General features: G+C 38.6%; 1 non-coding gene across 1 annotated transcript; it reads right to left on the bottom strand.

Moving 5' to 3' along the window:
* Nucleotides 1-2,730: 2,730 nt before the first annotated feature.
* Nucleotides 2,731-2,802, bottom strand: TRNAH-AUG (transfer RNA histidin (anticodon AUG)). Its single transcript has one exon. It is a non-coding gene; the product is annotated as a tRNA-His (tRNA).
* Nucleotides 2,803-12,514: the final 9,712 nt, after the last annotated feature.

Here is a 12,514-nt window from a genome sequence, read left to right as displayed (position 1 = left end):
AGCAAACCCATGGCAGAGGCTAAAAGCAAACATCCAGTGCCCAGGCAGGGAGCTAGCTGGTACACTGTGGGGAGGAAGTCTCCAGCCCCTCATGGCAGCCTGAGAAGTCGGCACTTGTTTCAGAAGCCCATGGGGTTTTCAAGCAAAAGAGCATCAGGGGACAGTGGTTGTTGTTGTTGTTGTTGTTGTTGTGGTTGTGGTTTTCATTTTCATTGTTTTTAACTCTAATAGATATGAGTGACTGATGCAAGAGAAATGATTGGAGTCTGTTAGAAGTTGATGGCCCATAAAACAGCCCAAACTACAGTTATTTTAATGAGAATTGAGACGTGGAAAAGCAAAAGTAGGACTTACAGATTTTGATTGTGGGCCTATAGCAAAGGGAAGATTCAATTGGTGTGCCGGTGGTCCTCTGGACTCCTGTTGGTTGATTTATTTGTTACTCTGCAAGTCAAATTTATGTGATTTGAAACACAAGTTAAGAAAATCTAGCATATAAGCTATATTAAATCATTGTTTGAATAGTTTTTATACTCTGTGATTTGGAAAGTATAATAAATACACAGTTATTATGTCATTGATTATGTACTTTTATAACCATAATAGCTAAATGTAGTCATGCTGGAGTCAGATTTATAAATTCAAATACCAGTATAGTCACTAGCTCCTATATTATCTTAGGCAAATTACTTCATCCTTCTTAGCCTAACTTTTTGTTTCTAAATTTTTTAACATAATAATTATGCCTATGCCATTGTTTAGTGTGAGAATTAAATAAGCAAATCAATGTAAAATTCAACAAAGAACCTGGAACGTGGTAAACATTCAATAAATGTAAACATTACAGAATAAAAAACATCAGATTGAGAGGTAATTAATAATTTCTCATTGAATTAATAAAAAGCTTATCTATAAAACTTTGCATGAAACATTATTAATATCTATAATTCATTTGCTGCTGCTAAGTCGCTTCAGTCATGTCTGACTCTGTGTGACCCCATAGACAGCAACCCACCAGGCTCCCCCAATCCCTGGGATTCTCCAGGCAATTCATCTAGAAACCTTAAAATATATATTCTGAATTTATAATGATCTATGGACATATGAACAATGATGAAATCTATTTTGCAAAACTTAATTTATCTTCAGTTAATAAATTTTGGAAAATATTCTCTAATATCTTTTACTTATATTCTGTGCCATGCTAAGTCACTTCAGCTGTGTCCGACTCTTTGTGACCCCATGGACAGTAGCCTGCCAGGCTCCTCTGTCCATGGGATTCTCCAGGCAAGAATAGCGAAGCGGACTGCCAGTTCCAGGGTATCTTCCCAACCCTGAGATCTCCCGCATTGGCAGACAGGTTCTTTACCACTAGTGCCACCAGGGAAGCCCATAACTCATAATTTTTATTTCTTAGCTTTAATTTTTCTGAAAAAAAAGTCCTAATCCATTATATATTTTTAGATAATTGACTAATATCATTTAAAATATTTAGTTTGACCTACCTGAACATTCATACTAACATTTATTTTTATTATTTAGAATCAATAAGTAACTTCATTAATGCAGATTTAAAATGCTTTTTACAGAACGTTTCTGATATTTTAATATTTTATTCTTAACTAGTGACCCATTCATAAATTTGCATCATTATCTCAACAAATAGATTAATTCCTGATTTTATTTCCATTAATATAGTTTTTAAAACAAAGAGGGTACAGAAGATAGATATTACTGACTTTCTCAATGAAGATGATGTCATTTTATTAATTTAATTTTATTTCTCCAGGGAAGATATTGTTCCTTGTGCCTTCCCAGTACATTGTCAGCTGGTGGTTTGTCTCATCTTATATAATAAATCTATTATAACGTGCTCACTTCTTCTGAGCCTTTGCCTGCTTTCTCAATAGTTTGCTTATGCAGCTCTGACACTTCTGTCTCATTAAGTTGGTGCTTCTAAGCTTTAAGGAGCAATTTCTTGAAACATCTTAGGCCTATCACCAGTATTCCTAGTGCATTTTTAAAATGCTAAATGATTTGTGAGCTTCAGGATAAACAAACAATTTCCTATGAGCCTTTATTTTACCTTCCCTGGCCTAACACCCTCAAGATCTATTTTCTAGCATGTTCTTCAGATTCCAGCTAATACATATGAGTCTGAACCTGTAAGTCCTTTGGTGCATAATCTTCTTTCTATAGCAGAAACTGTACTTTTTCACTTGCATTCTAAATAAGTGGAGGTGGAGACACATCAAAGGAGGCCATGAATCATTTTGCAAGGTATTAACTTCAGTGGGAACTTTCCATAATCTCCAAGGAGCATAAGGCTTCTCTCTAGCAAGGGTGGAATCTCCCCAGCCTACTTAGAGTGTCCAGGGAAAACAGACATTTAAAGATCTCTGGCTAGCCTCAGGGTCTCATTCTCTCCTTATCAGGGCTGAGCAACGTGAGAGACCTGTTACAGCTATAAATTAAGCCTCCTTTGTGGTGAACACCTCTTACAATTAAGATGCTGATTTTCATATACTTTTATCTCCAGCTACAGAAGATAAGGATTTTCTCAAGGCTGCCAAAAATACCTTCTGGGTTTCATGAACATGAACGTGAAGTCGCTCAGTCGTGTCCAACTCCTTGAGACCCCATGGACTGTAGCCTACCAGGCTCCTCTGTCCATGGGATTTTCCAGGCAATAGTACTGGAGTGGATTGCCATTTCCTTCTCCAAGGGATCTTCCCAACCCAGGGATCGAACCTGGGTCTCCCGCATCATAGACAGACGCTTTACCATCTCAGCCACCAGGGAAGTTTGCTAATATATGTCTGTTGCTTTCTTTCTTGGGACTTCTGTGATATTAACAAGCATCAGCAACACAGTCTCTATAATAAGCCATCACATTCATTCTTTCAAGCACTAGGGCTAATACATAAACCACTGCTAACTTCATTACTTTTCAACAAAGGTCTGTCTAGTCAAAGCTATGGTTTTTCCAGTAGTCATATATGGATGTGAGAGTTGGACTATAAAGAAAGCTGAGCACCAAAGAATTGATGCTTTTGAACTGTGGTGTTGGAGAAGACTGTTAAGAGTCCCTTGGACTTCCAGGAAATCCAACCAGTCCATCCTAAAGGAGATCAGTCCTGAATAGTCACTGGAAGGACTGATGCTAAAGCTGAAACTCCAATACTTTGGTCACCTGACACGAAGAACTGATATATTGGAAAAGACCCTGATCCTGGGAAAGATTGAAGGCAGGAGAAGGGGATGAAAGAGGATGAGATGGTTGGATGGCATCACCGACTCAACGGACATGAGTTTGAGTAAACTCCAGGAGTTGGTGAAGGACAGGAAGGCCTTGGGTGTTGCAGTCCATGGGGTGGCAAAGAGTCAAACACAACTGAGTGATTGAATTGAACTGAACTTTCCACCTATGTTCTAAACTAATCCATGTTAGTAACTGCACTGTACAAAGTGCTATGGATAATCATCACCTCTGTTACCACCAGCAAGGGGTCTAGTGACATCTGGACAGCATGTGACCTAATTCTGGAATCCTATCTTTCACCAACTGTCTTAAGGTGAGGTGTACTCAGAGAAAAATGCCTCATTGCCAGTTAGTGGGAATCAAAATGAGGATAAATACAAAAGTAATAAAATATGCTTTAATTAGCTAGATTACCACTGAATCTGCCTGCAATGCAGGGGACCCAGGTCCAATCCCTGGGTTGGGAAGATATCCTGAAGAAGGATATGGCAATGCACTTCAGTATTCTTGCCTGGAGAATCCCATAGACAGAGGGGCCTGGTGGGCTACAGTCTATAGGGTCTCAAAGAGATGGACATGACAGAGCGACTAACAAACACACTACTGAAGGTAACTAGAGCTCAATTTTGAGGAATACTTCTGCTATATGCCCGAGTTGTCTGATCCAAGATTCAAGAGAGCTAGGACATTTATCCTTCAATCCACTTCTATCAATGGATGAGTGACAATCACTAAGGGCTGAATCTAAGCCAGTTTCAGCCTATAAATTATGGATCTGGAGAGAGTTCTCAGGCAGAAAGATAGACATCATTGACATATAATGGAATTGCAGTTTCCCAGGGGGTATGAATGAAGCTCCAATAGTGCATACTACATCGACTGTGTCAGTCAGTCAGTCATTTCAGTCGCTCTGTCATGTCTGATTGTGTCAAGTTACAGTACTTTGCAGTCTGGAGATCAGTTATCTGCTTTGACACATTCTGAATTAGCAGAAGCTTCCTAAGGATCCCAGAGAAAACTTTGACTTTAGGGTTGGTTACTAGTAAAAAAAAAAAAAAAAAAAATGACAGTCCACAACCAGTTTATCTTTAGAGAAATAGAGTTCTCAAAGTGGGTGGTATTGACTCCATGGGACAGTTTGGAAAATCTGTGGAGTCTTTTCATTTAACACAAATGATATGAGGAATAACCTTATCACTTAGTGACTCTGCAGCAGGGATTTAAGTTTCAATGCTCAATATATTCCCACAAAATTATTTTCATTTTCCCACAGTCCATGGGGTCGAGTTGGACACGACTTAGTGACTAAACCATCACCACCATAAGACTTTCAAATGACGATACACCCCCATTCATGTAGATGAAATATATTTATAATAATCAGAAAACATAATTCTGTAGCTTAATTTTGGATGCAAACACAAAGTATTTTTTAACATTTTTCGATTTTCTAGAAATCTAGTGCTCTATATATTGACAGTGGCTTGTTATTTATTTTATTCAAAACCTTACTAAATTTGTTTTGGAAAATTAAATCAGTGCTGTTGTGAGAGACTGAAGCAACATAACAAAAATCTGTATCAGTCTATGTTTTAAAGTTTTAAATTCGCAATTACTTTTTATTTATACTTATTATTTATTCTAAAATGTTAAGGGGCTTCCCAGGTGGTGAAGTGGTAAAGAATCCGCCTGCCAATGCAGGAGATTCAAGAGACGCAGGTTCGATCCCTGGGTCGGGAAGATCCCCTGGAGCAGGAAACCCGCTCTAGTATACTTGCCTGGAGAATTTGATGGACAGAGGAGCCTGGCAGGTTATAATCCATGTGGTTGCAAAGAGTGGGAAACTGAGCAACTGAACAAACAAACAAACAAAATGTTAAGACTTTTGAAAAGTCAACACTCCTCAGCTAAATATTGCCTTCTTTGTCTCAAATCCAAACTTACTCTAAGACGTTTGATGAATGTAGCATGTCATCTCATGTACTATTGCTACCTTCTATATTCTGAAATATGTATTTTATTATATAAAATGTATAAAAATTTTGTCATATATACACATCTTTGCTTCTAATTTTACCTTATATACTTATAAAAAATGTTTTTTAGTGCTCCTTCTACCATTCAGAAATGGCATTAATACCTTGGGGTTAAAAATCACTGTTCTAAAAGGCTGCCCATCAGATTTGCTTGTGATACTTTCAAAAAATAAGACCAGGTTCCATTTCCTACAGATTCTAATTTATAAGTTTTGGGTTGTGATTTGGGGTATGTAATTGGAATAATTATTATTTACTTATTTTTTATTATTCCAAATAATTATTCCAACCACACCCCCTTGCTCACAACTCAAAACTTATAAATTAGAATCTGTAGGAAACAAGTAAGGGCTTCCCTGGTGGCTCAGCTGGTAAAGAATCTGCTTGCAATACAGGAGACCTGGGTTTGATCCCTGGATCAGGAAGATTCCCTGGAGAAGGGAATGGCTACCCACTCCAGTATTCTGGCCTGGAGAATTCCATGGATTGTATAGTCCAGGGGGTTGCAGAGCCAGACACAACTGAGTGACTTTCACTTTCAGTCACAACTACAGTATGATGTATAAAATTGCAGAAAATTTAGACTAAAGGAAAATTCAAAGCTTTTGTTACTCTCTAAAATGTGTTTTCATATAAAATGAGAACCCTTGTATTTTCAATGAACCAAAAATAGAGCCAACTAGTTCACTATAATTATTTAACAAAATATCAAATCCATCAACATTTATAATATACCTTCTTGAGGAAAGAACATTTTATGTTTTATTGAAGTTATATCACTACACAAAATAGCTTAATTATTAAATTGATCACTTTAAAACTAGATGGAGTGATTTTAGAATTACAATGTGTGAAAGTGTGAAAGTGTTAGTTACTCAGTCATATCTGACTCTGCGATCCCATGGACTACAGCCCACGAGGCTCCTCTGTCCATGGGATTTTCCAGGCCAAAATGGGTTGGAGTGGGTTGCCATTCCCTTCTCCAGGGGATCTTCCGGATCCAGGAATTGAACCTAGGTCTTCTGCACTGCAGGCAGATTCTTTACTCTCTGAGCCACAGAAGAGATTTACAATGTAAGAGAAGATAATTAGTTTAAAATATAAAGTGCATGAGAATGATGTTTTTTTTTTTTTTTAAAAAGAGCTGTTTGGTTTCTATCATTACTGTGTAGTAGCAAAAGAATACCATGATCATCTCCTGCATGCTCAGTTGTGTCTGATTCTTTGTGACCCCCATGGACTGTAGTCCACAAAGCTCCTCTGTCCGTGGAATTTCCCAGGCAAGATTTGTGGAGTGGGTTGACATGCCCTCCTCCAGGGGATCTTCCTGACCCAGGGACTGAACTTGCATCTCTTGTCTCTCCTGCATTGGCAGGCAGATCCTTAATACCATAAAATGGTTCAAATGTTCAATACAAATAAACATTTAAGACGTTTCATTTTTGGTTGATTCTTAGCCACCAAACTTTTCAACTGAAAAAGTCAAGAGGAACTCATCTAAGAATAGTAGTTCTGGGATATTCTTGGCAGTTTTCTTTTTTTTACCTCAATTCTGTTGGGTCAGGGGAGAAAACAAAACAAAACAAAAAAACAGATGTCCCATTTTCTTTTAGCATCATAATTTTGATATATATTTTTCCTACCAAGTCAAATTCAAAAAATAAAATTTAAGTTGAAAGCACACACCCACATGCAAAAATCAGGAAATATTCTGGCTCTGTGTATTCAAAATTAACATTCTTTCCTGCTTTGTTGCTATTATTTAGTCACTAAGTTCATGTCCAACTCTTTCTGACCCAATGGACTGCAGCACACCAGGCTTTCCAGTCCTTCACTATCTCCTGGAGTTTGCTCAGGTTCATATCCACTGAGTCGGTGATGCTATCCTTATCTCATCCTATGCTGCCCTCTTCTCCTTTTGCCTTCAATCTTTCTCAGCATCAGGGTCTTTTACAATAAGTCGGCTCTCTGCATCAGGTGTCCAAAGTACTGGAGTTTCAGCATCACTCCTTCCAATGAATATTCAGGGTTGATTTCCTGAATAAACCTTTAGGATTGACTGGTTTGATTTCCTTTCTATCCAAGGGGCTCTCAAGTGTCTTCTCCAGCACCATAATTGAAAGGCATCATTTCTTCAGTGCTCAGCCTTCTTTATGGTCCAATTCTCACATCCATACATGACATGACTACTGAAAAAACCATAGCTTTGACTATACATACTACTGCCAGCAAAGAGAAATCTGTGCTTTAATACGCTGTCTAGGTTTGTCACAGCTTTTCTTCCAAGAAGCAAGTGTCTTTTAATTTTATGGTTGCAGACACTGTCCATGGTTACTTTGGAGCCCAAGAAAATAAAATCTGTCACTGCTTCTACATTTTCCTCATCTATTTCCCATGAAGTGATGGAACTGGATGCCGTGATCTTAGCTTTTTGAATGTTGAGTTTTAAGCCAGCTTTTTCACTCTCCTCTCATCCTCATCAAGAGGCTCTTTAGTTTCTCTTTAATTTTTGCCATTAGAGTGGTATCATCTGCATATCTGACATTGCTGATATTTCTCCTGGCAATCTTGCTTCCAGCTTGTGATTCATCCAGCCTGGCATTATGCATGATGTAATCTACATATAAGTTAAATAAACAGGTGACAATAAACAGCCTTGTCATACTCCTTTCCCAATTTTGAACTAGTCCACTGCTTCATGTAAGTTTCTAACTGTTCAGTTCAGTTCAGTCGCTTGGTCGTGTTTGACTCTTTGCGACCCCATAAATTGCAGCATGCCAGGCCTCCCTGTCCATCACCAACTCCCGGAGTTCACTGAGACTCACGTCCATCGAGTCAGTGATGCCATCCAGCCATCTCATCCTCTGTCGTCCCCTTCTCCTCCTGCCCCCAATCCCTCCCAGCATCAGACTCTTTTCCAATGAGTCAACTCTTCGCATGAGGTGGCCAAAGTACTGGAGTTTCAGCTTTAGATTCCTTTCTTCCAAAGAAATCCCAGGGCTGATCTCCTTCAGAATGGACTGGTTGGATCTCCTTGCAGTCCAAGGGATTCTCAAGAGTCTTCTCCAACACCACAGTTCAAAAGCATCAATTCTTCAGCGCTCAGCCTTCTTCACAGTCCAACTCTCACATCCATACATGACCACATGTATGGATAAGGAAAAACCATAGCCTTGACTAGATGAACCTTTGTTGGCAAAGTAATATCTCTGCTTTTGAATATGCTATCTAGGTTGGTCATAACTTTCCTTCCAAGGAGTAAGCATCTTTTAATTTCATGGCTGCAGTCACCATCTGCAGTGATTTTGGAGCCCCCAAAAATAAAGTCTGACACTGTTTCCCCATCTATTTCCCATGAAGTGATGAGACCGGATGCCATGATCTTCGTTTTCTGAATGTTGAGCTTTAAGCCAACTTTTTTACTCTCCTCTTTCACTTTCATCAAGAGGCTTTTGAGTTCCTCTTCACTTTCTGCCATAAGGGTGGTATCATCTGCATATCTGAGGTTATTGATATTTCTTCTGGCAATCTTGATTCCAGTTTGTGTTTCTTCCAGTCCAGCGTTTCTCATGATGTACTCTGCATATAAGTTAAATAAGCAGGGTGACAATATACAGCCTTGACGTACTCCTTTTCCTATTTGGAATCAGTCTGTTGTTCCATGTTCAGTTCTAACTGTTGCTTCCTGACCTGCATACAAATTTCTCAAGAGGCAGGTCAGGTGGTCTGGCATTCCCATCTCTTTCAGAATTTTCCACAGTTTATTGTGATCCACACAGTCAAAGGCTTTGGCATAGTCAATAAAGCAGAAATAGATGTTTTTCTGGAACTCTCTTGCTTTTTCCATGATCCAGCAGATGTTGGCAATTTGATCTCTGGTTCCTCTGCCTTTTCTAAAACCAGCTTGAACATCAGGAAGTTCACGGTTCACATACTGCTAAAGCCTTCTAACTGTTGCTTCAAGGTAAAGGGGCTTCTGTAACTCAGTGAAGCTGTGAGCCATGTTGGGCACAACCAGCATGGGTAATAGTGGAGAGTTCTGACAAAACGTGGTCCACTGAAGTAGGGAATGAAAACCACTCCTCCCCCAGCATTCTTGCCACAAGAACCCCATGAACATCCCTCCTGTATTGCTTGTGATTTCCCATCAATCCCCGTAGCATTTCTAGAAGCAGTGCCTTGCTTTTCCCAGTAATTGCACCTCTGATTCTAACTCTGCAATAAGTCCTAGATCATACTTCTTATCTTAATACTGCAAATATGATAATGTTAATACCGGTTAATATTTATAAATTCTTGCTACTGCTAGGAGTTATTCTAAATGCTTCACATATTAAAAATAGTTAGACTTTAAAACAACATTAAGAATTTGGTTTATTATTCCCTTTTTACAGATGAAACACACACGCACACACACGGGATCTGTTTAGAGAATCTCATCCAAGATTACTTTATGTTCTAACCATTTCAAATTATTTGTATGTTCTTGAAAGTATCATACTCATTTTTATGGGTGAGAGGGTGTTTTCCATGAACATTGAAGAAGATGTTCCTTGTGCCTGGAATGTCTTTTCCTCAACCTCTCAGCACCCAGCTAATTCCAATTCAGGCATCATTCTACTGATTTCTTATCCCTCTCCAGATTTATGTAGGTGCTTATTTTTGTTATCCAACAGCATTCTGAAGACATCTGTATCATATGATCTGTAAATTCCATGGAAGCAATTTCAACATTTATCAGTGCATTACTAGACATTAGAATCTGCTCTCCAATAGAATGTATTATGATAATGGAAACATTATGTATATTTGTTCACCAATACAATAGCCCCTAGGTACATGTAGCCACTGAGCACTTGAATTGTGGCTTGCGTGGCTGTAGAACTGAATTCTTAATTTTATCTATTTATTGAATAATTTAAAATTAAATAGCTAGCTAGTACAGTGTAGCTCTAGAATATAGCTGACACTTTACAATGTCAGAGAATATTTTTAAAAAATGAATGAGTGAATGAAGGAATAAATTAATAAATTGAAATGACCCTAAGCCATTTGAGTAAAGAGTGGAGATAGGAAAGAAACTAGAGGTAGGAGTATATGTTAGAAAGCTACCTCTGAATTTCTGTCCACTTATGCCACTTATACTCAGTCGTAAACATCAGTCTTATGGAGAAGAGATGACGAAACTAATGATCGCAGCATTGTTTCACTCTTCTGAGATTATTTGACTCTAAAAGTGATTTCAGGTCAGAAAAAAAAAGGGGGGGGACAAGTATGGCATTCTATATTCACTACCATAAGTATCCAGGCTTGATTATTTATATAAATTATTTCCATTAGAACTTGAGATCAATATTTCAAAGTTTCTTTTCCATAGCATACTGACTCTCAATACAAGTATATATGCAATCTGATTCTTTCATTCCTGTTAGAAATGAATTCCTTCTGTAGCATAACCATCTATAAAATGTTTTAATTAGTAAAGCTTTGTCTTACTGGCATTTTCATTAACATGGAATTATTATCAATATTGTAAATATTACTTTAATCATCAGTATCTGATTATATACATTATCACAGAAGTGATAATGCATATTGAAAATAAATCTTTAACACGACAGTTTTCAAACATACTCTACTCAATAATTTTTTGCTTGGCAATAATTATTTCTTTGCTTAGCCCCTTAGAATATCCTAAGTAGAAGATTAAATTACTTATCTTTGGAAAACGTAGGAAAGATAAAAAGTTATTCAGAGGTTTTTGGTTATATAAAGGAAAACCAGCATAATTATAACTCTTTTTTTTAGTTTATCATCACCTCATATGTTTGTGTATATTAATCTTCCACCTTCAGTTCCATTTATAGTGCTTATTGAGTCTATATAGTATCTTTACTCCTACTCCATTGTATACTGCTGCAAATCATTAATCTCAAGTCAATTTCAATAATGGGTAAGGCATGAAAAATAGGATTTTAAAAATTTTACTTCAAAGCATAACATTGGTGTCTTTGTGGCATTTAATGTAATTTTACCTTAGCAAATGATTCCACTCATTTATGATAAATCATGTCAATAACTACTAAGCTGCCAGAAGCCATGTGCAAAGTATAGTAGTTCACTCATCTTGATGATTATTCTTCAGTGAAACATGGGTGTGATGACATATAACAAGTCCTTCTGCACTGAATGATCCCTCTTCAAGGAAGAGTGTTTTGCCTGACCTCATGGGAGATGTTGGGAGACAGCTGTCTGCCAGAGGTCCCTTCAAGAATTGCCTCAGAGGCAGAGATCTGCCTGGCCCAAGGTTTCATCCCTTCCAGGATGGCTCACATCAGATGACTGGTATCAATAGGAATAAAAAGGTCCAAACCTTGAGGGGAGATCAAGATGGCAGAGTAGAAGGAGGCAGAGCTCATCTCCTCTCACAAACACATCAAAAAATACATCTACATGTGGAATTATTCTCATAGAAAACCAACTGGAAACTGGCAGAAGATCTCTTCTACAGCCAAAGCTGCAAGAAAGATCTCCATATAACCAGATAGATAAAACAAGGTGGGAAAAAGCACCAGGATGGGACTGGCACTCCTGGGAGAGGGCTCTGAAAGAAGGAAGGTACACATGGGCAGATCCTTGCCCTGGGGAGCCACCTTGCCTGCTGGGAGGTCCACTGGGATGCATAGAGCAGCTAGAGAGACTGGAGGGGCATGGACTTTGCTTGTGAGGAGTGTGCATATGGTGGCTTGCTAGCAGCAAAGACAGAGAGATACTGGTGCTGGCAGTTACTGCCTGACCGCATGTCCCTATCTAAAGCATGTGCCAGGCAGGACAGGGCACGTACTCAAGGGCGAGAGAGCCTTATCAAACCCAACCCTCAAGATGTTTACTTTAACAACTGTGGAGCAGATCCTATCCCAGACAGGGCTGTGACAGCCACTGAGCAAAGAGGAGGCCCTGCCCAACATACAAGCTCTGGACTCCACAACACTAATCACAGCACCTACCAAAGGCGCTCAGAGGAAAGCTGTGACTGGCATCTATACCAAAACCAGCCCTCACACTAAACGTATTGGACTCACACAGTCTACACTGGGATGCTTTTACATATGCACAGTCCTTCAAAACCACAGTAGATAACTGTCACTCCTAAATTCATACAGACAGAAAAAGTTAAGTAAACTAAAAAAGCAGAGGAACTATTCCCGGTTAAAAG

Source organism: Bos grunniens, chromosome 2 (genome assembly GCF_055505025.1).
Source record: "Bos grunniens cultivar Pamir isolate PY7600 chromosome 2, Bosgru_T2T1.0, whole genome shotgun sequence".
NCBI classification, from domain to species: domain Eukaryota; kingdom Metazoa; phylum Chordata; class Mammalia; order Artiodactyla; family Bovidae; genus Bos; species Bos grunniens.
The sequence above is the reverse complement of the archived record's forward strand: the minus strand, read 5'-3'. Positions and strand labels throughout refer to the sequence as shown.